The following is a 12,096-nucleotide window of genomic DNA, read 5'->3' as shown; positions in this document are numbered from 1 at the left end:
AAGGGGTTTAAGAGATGAGAAACAGCTGCTCTTCACCTGTTTCATGTAAGACACTGCAAGCAGAGACCTGCATCACAACAGTCACAAGGAATTAGATCAGTCAGACTATGCCTTTGAAGATATTACCAAAAAATAGTTTAATTTTTAGAAGAACAAGAGATATTCACCATGTATATATATCAGGGTACTTCTTACTTCCAAACAGATTTTTTTATCAAAGTTGCCTCACATTCCCTTTTTATTATATGTGATCATAATATGTGATCAAGCCAAGAGAATAATACACAACCAGAATCTTATTATATGAAATATGATCTTGTTTCTTCGGTTTGGAAAATAGCCTGTGCCTAAAACTCATTTCCTTGGTTATAAACTGCACAACTGAACAAAAGTAGCAACAACCTGCTTTACTCTCATCAACAAGATTTGTTCTCTGCTAACATGTGCTCCTAAACTGAAGAATGAGCATGCCTTGAAATTTTAGAGGAAATGTTCTCCAGATTATCTGCTATACTTTACCAAAGTTGTTACCCACTTTAAGGACTTCGTTGTTACAAGATTCTTCCTCAGATGTTGTTTCATCAAAAAGGCTCTTAAATATTATTTTGCCACTTCACTGTTCACCATACATGTCCAAGCATTATTCCTTCAGCTGCTCCTTAACTTAATTTTCCAAACCACCCCCAGGCACTCTGTTATTCAAGAGAAATTTAACCTCCAAGACCTTAGAATGGAAGGGAAACAGAAACACCTGCCAAGAATACTCAACCCCCACAACATAATTTATTTGGATTCTTCAAGCTGGCTATTGAATTAATCCCCACAAAAGATAGGCTTCAATTTCTCTCTTGATTTTCAGCCTTCAATCAAAATTGCTCTTCTTTACTTGACTATAATTCCTTCAATATCATCAAAGCTCATTTCAAAAACATCTTAACCATTGAGCTTCCCTACAGTAATACTTTTTCTCTCATAAATTTGTTACTATGCCTCCCCCTAGCCTACACCATTCAAATATTAAATCAGTATAATACTGTTTTTTTTTATAATTCTTGTGTTCATTCAAATCCAGATCTTGAATTGACACATGTTTATGAAAAATGCTAAAAGTTTTTTTGTTGGTAGTTCATCTTGGGTCTAATTTCCTAGGTCATCTGAATCTGGAAGGCAGTATTAATTTAAGCATGATCCTCTCTGTCAGCCTTTGGACATAGATGGGAGCTTGTTTCTCTTTTCCCCAAATCTATTCCATTTTTCCAAACCTAATCAGTTTCCTTCCCAAAAACCTGCAAGCATGAAACATCAGCAAGAAACCACCATGACGATTAAGTTATCACAAATATTATTATTAAACTGGAACTGGCTTCAATGTGTTGGACTGTTTTCAAACACATTTCAATTACCAATCTATCTTCTCCCCCAAAACACTGCTAATCTCTCTCATTACTAATGATTTCATTCTATATAGGTTGCTTTGTCCTTTTATTAAATACTCTAATCTCTTTGGAGGTCATTCTGTTAAAAAATAAAAAGCAGCATTTAAACTGAAAACTACAGAATTGTACAGTCAGATGTATGCACGGTATTATTACACCACATTATTCCTTTTCTGGTTAAACAACCCTATACAGAGCATAGAGAAATAATAAGAAAACCTAACTCCAAGAAATTAAGGTGTGACATAACAAAAAGAGAAGATTATTAAAACTAATTACACCAGCATCATTCACTATATCTCTTGATATCTTTCTTTCCTCAAATCATTCATTTCTACAACATTCATATACTATGTCATATTATTTCCTTTTGTTTTTTAAAAGTATTCGCTTTTTTGGGGATCTTATAATCCATGCAACATCTGATCCATGTACCCCTTGCTTACTATGGTCACACTGCATTTTCCCAATTTTGTTCATTATCACTTTCAAACACCTTCCTATGTTCATTTAGTAAAGTAATTCTCTTGTAATTTTTGCAGTTCCTCTTCTTAGTCTTCCCTACCAATAGTCCTCGATTTATGACCAGTTGCTTAGCAACTGTTTGAATATGATCCAAATTCAAAGTTCTGATGGCTCCCTCACCCTGCATTCTGGGCTCTTAGCAACCAGCCAACATTTACAGCTGTTTGCAATGTCCTGTTATATGACTTTGGTTTACGATGTTTTTGCCGGAAACCAGCATTAGTTTTCAATTTTTGGCAAAAAACCAAAACAAAAAAAAAACACCTCCCATTGTGGAAATTAGTTCATTTAATGAACACCACCAAAAAAAAATCATAAAATCAGGTGAGTCACATCATGGATCGGCACTTAATGAATGACACGAGTTACAACAGTAATTCCAGGCTCAATTACAGTCATAGTTCAAGAACTACCTGTATCTTGAGAAACAACAGCAGCATTCAACAATCAAAAGATGTACTTCTCACACATGTAAAAGTTGCACAACCATTCCATAAGTAAAACATATCCATACTTTTCCCAGTTTGTACAATCTAATCCTGCAGCACTACCATTTTTAAATATTCTGATTGCACTTACTATTCCTCTTTCATCCATTTTTGGACACTAACATTTAAACTTCATTTTATTTTTACTCTAATAGTTTCAATATCATTTTCATACAAATATCTAAAATACTCCTTCAGCATTTCCAATAGCACGTTTTAAAAATCCTTTACCTTTTCCAAAGCACCGTTCGATCTTTAATTTTCATCAAAATCACTTTGCATTTCCTCTGCCTCTTTGAATTGTAACTATGCCTTTCTTTGTATTTACATTCTTTGTAAATACCTCTTTTAGTTTATACCAGTGATAGTCAACGTGGTCCCTACCGCCCACTAGTGGGCGTTCCAGCTTTCATGGTGGGCGGTAGGGGTTTTGTCTGATACTGAAGCACTTTCCTTTTTTTTAATTTAATTGACTTTTTAAAAAAATTTCATAGCATTATTTAAAAACATTTTCATTAGGTTTTCATAAAATTCCCCGTGACAATTTAAATTTCTGAAAATATACTATTTGTATCGCCTGCGCATATGTTTAGTTCACGTTACGTAAGTAAAACTAAATGGCGCTATAGTGCGACCGCAAACAAAAGAGCCTCGTCCCAGAATAGCTCACGCATCTCCCCCCACACCACCCAGCTGTAACAGACAAGCAGAGCTGGTAGCCGGTACCCCCACCAAACCTACTTTATAAATCACCATTACTGTGGAACCGGTGGGCGGTTAGAAAATTTTACTACTAACAGAGATACAAAAGTGGGCTGTAGGTATAAAAAGGTTGACTACCTCTGGTTTATACAGTTATATTGCACCTTTCCCTCATCCTTATTTTTTGCAGCAATCATTCTCTTAGATGTATTACGTTCAATTCCCCAAACATCCTCTTCATACTTCTTAGACTAGAGTAACACCGTACACTTCTGTGGCACATATAACTATTTCCATTCTGTTCAAAACATTTTACCCATTCTCTTTACTCTATGCTCAGTTTCCATTTATTCTGTTGGAAGATGAATCTTCTAACACTTTTTCATATAGGACTCATACTTTCATTCCCGTTTCTTATCTGTCGGTTTTTTTCTCGAGATCCAGTCTTGACTCAAATACTGGATGTCCTACATTCAAGACTTCTCATCACTGCAGCCTTCACTAATCCTCTCAGTCTTTCATCAAAAACAATAAAAATCAATCATGCTTTTTTAATTTCTATGTATTCCTTTGCTATGGGCACATATGACTACACATGCATATTCCAAACAGATTTTCTAAACTTTCTAAACAGCTATCATTCTCATCCATAGGCCACTAAATGCCCCACCAACCTTTTCTGTATTCTTTCATTTCCATCCATCCGTTTTATTTATTTAACACAGAGTAGATTAGGCTGTCAGCCTCAGTCATTGTTCTAACATGACAACAATTCTTACTAACAAGGACAGTATTGGCACATTTTGGCTAATACAACCTAAACATAACCAAAGCCTGTTTCGTTTCAAGTATGCTAACTTTATTCTATGTAAACTGCAATCTCTAATCTAAAGACTACCTTTCAAGCCAACATACTGTTAACTACAATGTACTAACCAAAATGCTGATATATTTATTCCCTTTTGAAAAGAGCTCAAAATGGTAGACTCTGATCTTCTACTCCCCTCCCTGATAGAGGTCCAGTTCACCTTTTTTAAATCTTCACATAAGGAGCCTTTCTAAAAGTTTACAAGTAAATTTTGCAAGAATCTTAATGGTCCTACTGTTTTTTACGTTACCTCTTGAGCTCCACACTTTCTTCATCAGCCCAACCACACGTCTTGGAAATAACCCATGGGCTACTCCCAAATCTCATTCAACTGTACCATTACGCCGAAAAACAAAATGGTTTAGTTTATTAAGGCTCAAATGCAGGTGGTAATTGTGGCTAGGAGGGCCTTTGCACAACTTCGTGTTTACACCAGTTGCACCCGTATCGGAATTATGAGGCCCTCCTGCACATAGTTACTCCTGCCCTGATAGTCTCTCAGTTTAGATTGCTGCAATGTGCTCTACATGAAGCTATTCTTGAAGATTATTCAGAAGCTACAGCTGGTGCAGAATGCAGCGGCCTGGAGAGTTCTGGGGCCCCTAGTGTGGCACATGTAAGATTGCTGTTACATTAGATGCATGTGTGCGGGTTTGCTTTTGGATACAATTCAAGGTATTACATTTAAGGCCCTATAATGGCATACATCCAGGGTATCGGTGGAATTATCTCACCCCAATGGAGCTAGATTGCTCCACTAACTCCAGTGGAATGGGCCAGCTGCAGATGCCATCTGCTAAGGGCTGGGGTCAAGAAGAGCCTTTTCCACTGTGATCCAGAGGTGCAAACTACTCCCACCCTTCTGGCCCCCTGCTGAAGGTGGTGGATGGGGTTAGATCTCATCCCTGCTCTGTCTGTCTCATTGGATCTGGTTTCTTATCTAGATTTTTTTTTAAAAAAAAATTGTTTCTATATTTATCTTTTTACTGTTTGTTAAGTTGCCCAGAGTTGACTTCCAGTGAGTTGGCATATAAAGTTAATAAATTTAAAAATGACCAGTTAGACTGTAACAAGAGGCAGGGGAACATTTATCCTGGTACATTAGGACTTTCTGGTTGGTTATAGTTAAAAAGATAAACCACCTATCATTTAAAAGAAAAAGAAATACAGTCGGGGGGGACAAAAGGGAGCTGGAGTTATGAGTTCTGGAAGGTTTGGTTTTATTTACTTTTTAAAAATTTTTTTAAATGTGCCTTCTCTTTTCTATAGCAAAACACAGTTTACTGCCGAGGTTTAGATTCAGCCTGTGCACGAAAAAAGGGGTGAGAAGAATGGCATTTTTTAAAAAAAATGTTGGCTTCCAAAAAGCAATCCCACGCTTTACATTGGCTTGAAGGTTCGCGGATCGCCTCACCAAATTGCACAGGTGATTGTTCTGCCAGAAGAACATCCTTACTTTTTCCTCCGGGAGCGAGGCTGTATTTCCTAGTCTAGCCCCGTAACAACAATCCTACGAGGTAGGCCGGGCTAAAAAAAAAAAAAGGGAAAAAAAGCGACTGTCGGGGAATTCTGCGTCTGGACGGGAATTCCCACCACCTCTTCGCTCCTCTGGCTTTCCTTTTTCTCTCTGCAACCGAGCAACCCTCTGCCGCCCGTTCTCGGAATAAAACGCCTCCCCGCCACCGCCGTCCTTGCAAAGCCAAAACGGAGGGAGAGCGAGCGAGCTGGACGGTCCGTCGCACGCCGCCCATCCGCCGCCCTTTCCTACCGCGAGCGTCTCGGCACCGACCCACCGACTTTGCTCGCTGCCCGCCTGCCAGGCGTGTCCGCCTCTGAGCCCCTCCGCGCAGCCACCCTCTTCCCCGTCGCGCCCCCACCCCAAAAGCAAACCACCCGCGCTCCCGCTCCCCGCTCCCCTTGGGAGGAGAGCCCAGCCCTGCAGCGCATCCAAGCCACAGTCACGGACCTCTTTCGGCTCCCTTCTAGGCACCGGCCGCCGCCGCGCCGCCGTTCTCCCCTCCATCATTCCCCCTCTTTCCCAGACCGCCACCGGAAACACGCCAACCTCGATACGGATGCGGGGAATCCACCCTCCTCGGGCAGCAGGAAACGCTGGAGCAGGGCTGAATCCGGGCCGCTCTAGCCACAGGGGTGGTTTTTATGGTTGCTTTTGCTGGCAGACGGGGCGGGGTTGGCTTCGCTCCTCGCGCCGAGCCAAACAAAAGAGCTCAGAGGATGGTCTTCTGACCTAGCGCGAAGCGGGGAGGCTGGCCCGCCTGCTTGCCTATCGGTGTTGCTGCCTCCTTTACGTGGGGGCGGTTTGTAATGTGATGTGATTTCCCCCCAGGCACTCCAAATATGCGTTGCATTCACACAATCGGTCATCGCACTTCGTGAGTCCTCTTCCCCAGACAGCACATTACCTGATCTTCAAGTAATGCTGGTATTTTAAAAAAAGAGAGAGAGAGGGAGGGAGAGAGGGAGTACCGGGTTAAAGGCCAGAGCAAATCAACATTCCTGCACAAAGGCCGAAAAACAGACGTGTATCTTTGCAAAACTAGAATAGAATAGAATAGAATAGAATAGAATAGAATAGAATAGAATAGAATAGAATAGAATAGAATTTTATTGGCCAAGTGTGATTGGACACACAAGGAATTTGTCTTGGTGCATATGCTCTCAGTGTACATAAAAGAAAAGATACGTTCATAACTAAAACTAAAACTAAAACTAAATCGATCTCTTGCCTTTGCTAGAGTAGCCCTTGAGTTCTAAAACGGGGGTTTTCAACATTCTTTGTTCTGACAAGGAAGACGGGCATTTCCAGTTCTTCTGCGATTCTTATTTCAAGTTTCCCTAAAGTTCCACCGAATTTTTTTTTTTTAAATGCGGCCTTTGTCCAGCCTTCTTTACCCCTTTAAATGATATGTACAGTCTGTTAAAATGTATACTCTGTTAAAAAAAAAATTCTGCTATCTCTTATGACTGGATATAGGTATTGCAGCGAGGCACATAACTTGTTTAACTATTGATGGTGACTGAATAAATCACAGCCAGTTCGCACAGGACAAAAAAGAAGGAAGCCTTGGTTTTCATAGGACTAAAACAAAACCAAATAAAACTATTTGAATGCAGACCAAGTGCAGGGAATGGAGATACTCATGTTTTCTGGAAAATAAGACTGGGTCTTATATTAATTCTTGCTCCAAAAGGCTTATTTTCAGGTGATGTCTTCTTATTTCATGTACAACAGACGTGTCAAACACAAGGCCTGCAGGCCAGATGGGCCCATATCTGACCCGCGGGGCCACCAAGGAGATGGTGAGGAACCGGCCCCTGATATCCCGACACCATCCCAACTCAGCCAGGCACACACACCCCCAGTGTGCGCACAGGTGACGAGTGCACAGTGGAGACGGTGTCCGGCGGCAGCCACAGCCCACCGGCCTCTTGCCCAGCACACTCTGGGGCTGCATAGCCCACACACTACAGGTGAGTTTGAGTGCTGCGAACGCCGTCCCGGCCGTCCAAGCAGTAGGTGGAGGCAGAGGTGTGGGGGAAGGCTGCCCACCCATTCCCTCCCACCATCTACATGAGTGCTGCCAGCACTGGGGAGCTACATTTCATTGAGGGAACCATGAATGCCAACATGTACTATGACATACTGAAGCAGAGCATGATCCCCTCCCTTCAGAGACTGGGCCGCAGGGCAGTATTCCAACATGATAAAGACCCCAAACACACCTCCGAAACGACCACTGCCTTGCTAAAGACGCTGAGGGTAAAGGTGATGGACTGGCGAAGCATGTTTCCAGATCTAAACCCTATTGAGCATCTGTGGGGCAGGGGTGGGTTCCAATTTTTTTTACTACCGGTTCTATGGGTGTGGCTTATTTGGTGGGCATGGCTTGGTGGTCATGTGACTGAGTGGGCGTGGCCATCTTGAAGTCACTCAGGACAAGGTGGGACGGCACCTTGCTATGAGTGACATCAAGTTGGCCACGCCCACTAAGTCACATGACCAATGCTGCAGAGACAGGGTGATTTCTCCCAGGGGAAAGCCAGAGCTTCACCGCCTCCTCTTTTCCTCAGAGAAGCTGCCTCCAAGTCCTTGCGAAGGAACACACACACACACACACACACACACACACACAACAGACTCACACACAATGTAAAAGCAGCTGCACTTCACCCAAAATAGCCCCTGCAACAAGCAGGAACCTCACACAGCCACAAAAAGCTCAAAAACCAACTTTCACACTTTACACACACACAACACAGCACAACACAACTGACTCTCACACACACACACAAAATGCCACATACAGCTTTGTGAGATTTTGTGTGTTTGTGTAGTTAGAGTGAAACACTACAGAAACACACAAAATCTCAGAAAGCTGCACAAATATTTTATTTTATTATTTAATTTTATTTATATTTTTTAGATCAGGGGTTTCCAACCTTAGTAACTTTAAGGTTTGTGGACTTCAATTCCCAGAGTTCCTCAGCCAGCAAAGCAGTTGCTGACTGAGGAGATGGATTCCAGGCAGGCAGATTCAGTTGCTCGCTGATGCAACTGATGTAAAGCATGGCTTTGCCAGCCTGAAAGAAGCAGTAATGAGGTAAGTGAGGAGGGGGGATTGGGTGGGCCAGAGGAAAAATTTTTTAAAAGGCTCCGCTGATGATCCCAGCTGAAGTTGCCTAATTGCAGCCCAGAACCTCTTAACTCAACTGGGATCGCCAGAGGAGCCTTTTAAAACCTTTTGTTTTAACAACCTCTTTGGCCGAAGTGGTTGTTAAAAAAAAAAAAAACTTTTAAAGGGTTCTGATGATCCCTGCTCAGCCACACGATCATCAGAGGGTTTTTTTTACTTTTAAAAGCCTTTTTTTGGCTGAAGAAAAGATGCTTTTAAAAGTAAAACAAAAACAAAAACCTCATGATCGGGGAACTGGTTTGGAGGCGTGGCCAGCCAGCCATTACTACCGGTTCTCTGAACACCAGAAGATTTTTACTACGGGCTCTACAGAATCGGAGTGAACTGGGAGCAACCCACCACTGCTGTGGGGCATCCTGAAATGGAAGGTGGAGGTGCACAAGGTCTCTAACATCCACCAGCTCCGTGACTGCGTCAAGGAGGAGTGGAAGAGGACTCCAGTGGCAACCTGTGAAACTCTGATGAACTCTATTCCCAAGCGGGTTAAGGCAGTGCTGGAAAATAATAGTGGCCACACAAAATATTGACACTTTGGGCCCCATTTGGACATTATCACTTAGGGGTGTACTCACTGTTGTTGCCAGCAGTTTAGATATTAATGGCTGTGTGTTGCATTATTTTGAGGGGACAGCACATTTACAGTTATACAAGCTGTATACTCACGACTTTACATTGTAGCCAAGAGTCATTTCTTCAATGTTGTCACGTGAAAAGATATACTTAAATATTTACAAAATGTGAGGGGGTCTACTCACTTCTGTGACATTCTGCAAATCATAATTTTTAAAGAGGAACAGTCATCTCTGTCTCACAGCAGTTCCTCCTCTGACCCGCTGTTGACTCACCGACAGTCCCAATATTGCAGAATATAGTCTCATGCTGCATAACTAAACTCCATTTCATGCGGAATAAACTAAATTATTAAAGTATCTTAAATAGAACACTATCTTTAGATAGATTTTTACTGCAAAAGCGCAATCCCGTTGCGAACCGGTAGTAAAGATATGTAGAACCCACCCCTGGTGCACACGTTATTCATGTATAGGGTCTGTACTCTGATTGTTCATTCGGCAATAAGTCTCAAGTTCATATGCTAACATAGGCATTTTACCTCTTGTCCAAAGGCACCCGCTTGGGTATTTACAAATACGTAATTATAATTTATATTATCATTTATTTTAAGTATTTGTGTCAATAATATTTATTTATAGTTAATTATATATTACTATTATTGTTTTATAATTCAATATGTCCATCGTGTGTTGCAATGGACGTACTAAATGCATCCCTCTCGCTGATGATCTTAACTGGGGCATATTTTTGGACTAGGGCTTATATTATGAGCATCCTGAAAAATCATGCTAGGGCTTATTTTACAGTTGGGTTCTATTTTCAGGGAAACACGGTATCATTTTTGGATTGCAACAATTCAGATGACCATAAGATGGTAGTATACAAAAAAACCCAAATTTCATGCTATCATAAAGTGGTCACCTGGACTTTTATATCCCAGTGCATGGTAGTGTAGGAAGTCAGCACTCGACCCCTCCTCAGAAAGGAGGCTTTTCTAGAATCAAATCATTCACTCCTCTCCACTACCAGGAAAACACTCCAGACAGTCCCTCCAAGGTTTATGAATGATGTACTTTTGTATTTATTTAGAAAACTGGAGCATTCCATTCGGTATCCATTTACAGAAAGCCAGACAGCTCCATTCGTAAACAAAACATCTTCAACTACAGCTCCCGCAGAAGGCTGAACTGATGGGATTAAAAGCAGAAAAACAAAAGACTCCTAAAATCTACATTCCCCACCCAGCTCCAAGGACAGGGCATGACCTCCCAACCACAATGGGAGTCAGGCAACAAGAATTAGAATACCAAAAAGGGCACACTCAAGCACAGGTCAAAGTACATTTCACAAGGATCAGGCCTCTCAATCACAAAGCCCCTCAAAATGTATAAAAGCCCACCTACTCTCAACCCCCATTTTGTCAGCCATCCCAGAAACATGCTGCTGTCATTAGTTTCTGGCTACCAAATAAACAGACTTCGTTTCCTGTAACCTGCCTCCATATTTCTAGTGTCTTTCTCCTGGATTGGAACCAGACTGGATTTTTCTTCCAACAGTAGTTTGTAAAAATATGGATGACCACTAGATGGCAACAAAAGGGTACTACATATTCTAATAGGAGTATACATTTGGAAATAATTTATTATATATGAATGTTGACGTCCTGCTCTGCTGCCGCATGGCATTTATTTTCCAGGAGGAATGAAGGAAGAACACCAGGAATGTATGTCAAGAGTTTATACTCCCAGCAGGATCATTTGAGGCTTAAAGCGTCCTAGCTGCTTAGCTAAAGCAAGCAGACATCTATATTGGACAGCCGTGATACAGGAAGATTTTGAAGATAGAGGAACACTTCAAGGAAAATGACAAAGATATAATTTCATGCTATGGGGAAGTAGGCAATACTAAACCATTTCTGTATTTTACCAAGAAGACCACATGGATAGACAAGATAAAGATTTACAAAATAAGGCCAGATGATGAGCTTTCTAAAGGAATAATACCCAACATCAGCAGTGAAATCCAGCTGGATCTATACGGCTTGGGCGAATCAGTAGTACTGGTGGCAGGAGGCTACGCCCACCCACTGGGACGTCATTATGTCCTCTTTTTGACCCTCTGTGCATGAGCAGAAGGGGTACGTGCACTCACACTCGCAAGTGTGCATTTCACTCTTGCCCAACATGTTATTGTGGAAGAGCTGAGGATCTTTTAGAGTAGTGTACTTACGCTGTTAATGATGCAGCTAGATTAAAAAAAAACCTCTAATATCTAGCTGCTGATGTCATGCAGGAAAAGAAAATCCAAAGCTACAAAGCCAGGATTACAAAAGGGCAGCAGGATATAAGAAACATGAACATGGAAAACCTGAATATGTGAAAGATTAAATCAAACAACTGCACATTAACATCTTGGGCATCAGAAAACTGAAATGGATTGGTATTCTGACATGTGGTCAGAAGTTGATGCAGTACTGTGTGCTACACAGGACACACACACAAAAGGAGTAACACTGTTGCTTTTAACCACTCATGATTGTTGAAAAGAAATTGAGGAATTTTCTGATCAAGTTCAATCTGCAAGCAATTTATAAGCAAGATGTGCTTCTTGTGGTTGGAGACTAGAATGCTACCCCCCACCCTACCCCACAAAAAAACCACCAATAAAGAGAAAAACATAGTTGGATTATATGGCCTAGGAAACAGAAATGAAGCAAGGGAATGATTTACCAATTTCCAGCAATCCAGTTTCAAAAACTTAGATTTCAAGGACGTCATCAGGAATCACTT

The 12,096-nt window shown here is 41.4% G+C and overlaps 1 protein-coding gene across 5 annotated transcripts in view; it reads right to left on the bottom strand.

Annotated features, from left to right (window-relative positions):
• Positions 1-6,110, bottom strand: part of RNF41 (ring finger protein 41) — a 29,233-nt gene extending 23,123 nt beyond the window's left edge. For 2 of the 5 annotated variants that reach the window (XM_058167653.1, XM_058167648.1), the window contains exon 1: positions 5,986-6,110. The gene's annotated coding sequence lies outside the window, so the exon portion shown is untranslated. Of the gene's footprint in view, positions 1-535; positions 663-5,433; positions 5,453-5,475; positions 5,520-5,985 lie in introns of those variants that run through there. The other 3 variants (XM_058167652.1, XM_058167650.1, XM_058167649.1) reach the window with 3 other exon arrangements.
• Between the last annotated feature and the right edge of the window lie 5,986 nt (positions 6,111-12,096).

The sequence above is a fragment of the Ahaetulla prasina genome, chromosome 2 (genome assembly GCF_028640845.1).
Source record: "Ahaetulla prasina isolate Xishuangbanna chromosome 2, ASM2864084v1, whole genome shotgun sequence".
NCBI lineage: Eukaryota > Metazoa > Chordata > Lepidosauria > Squamata > Colubridae > Ahaetulla > Ahaetulla prasina.
This window is presented reverse-complemented; position numbering and strand designations above follow the sequence as displayed.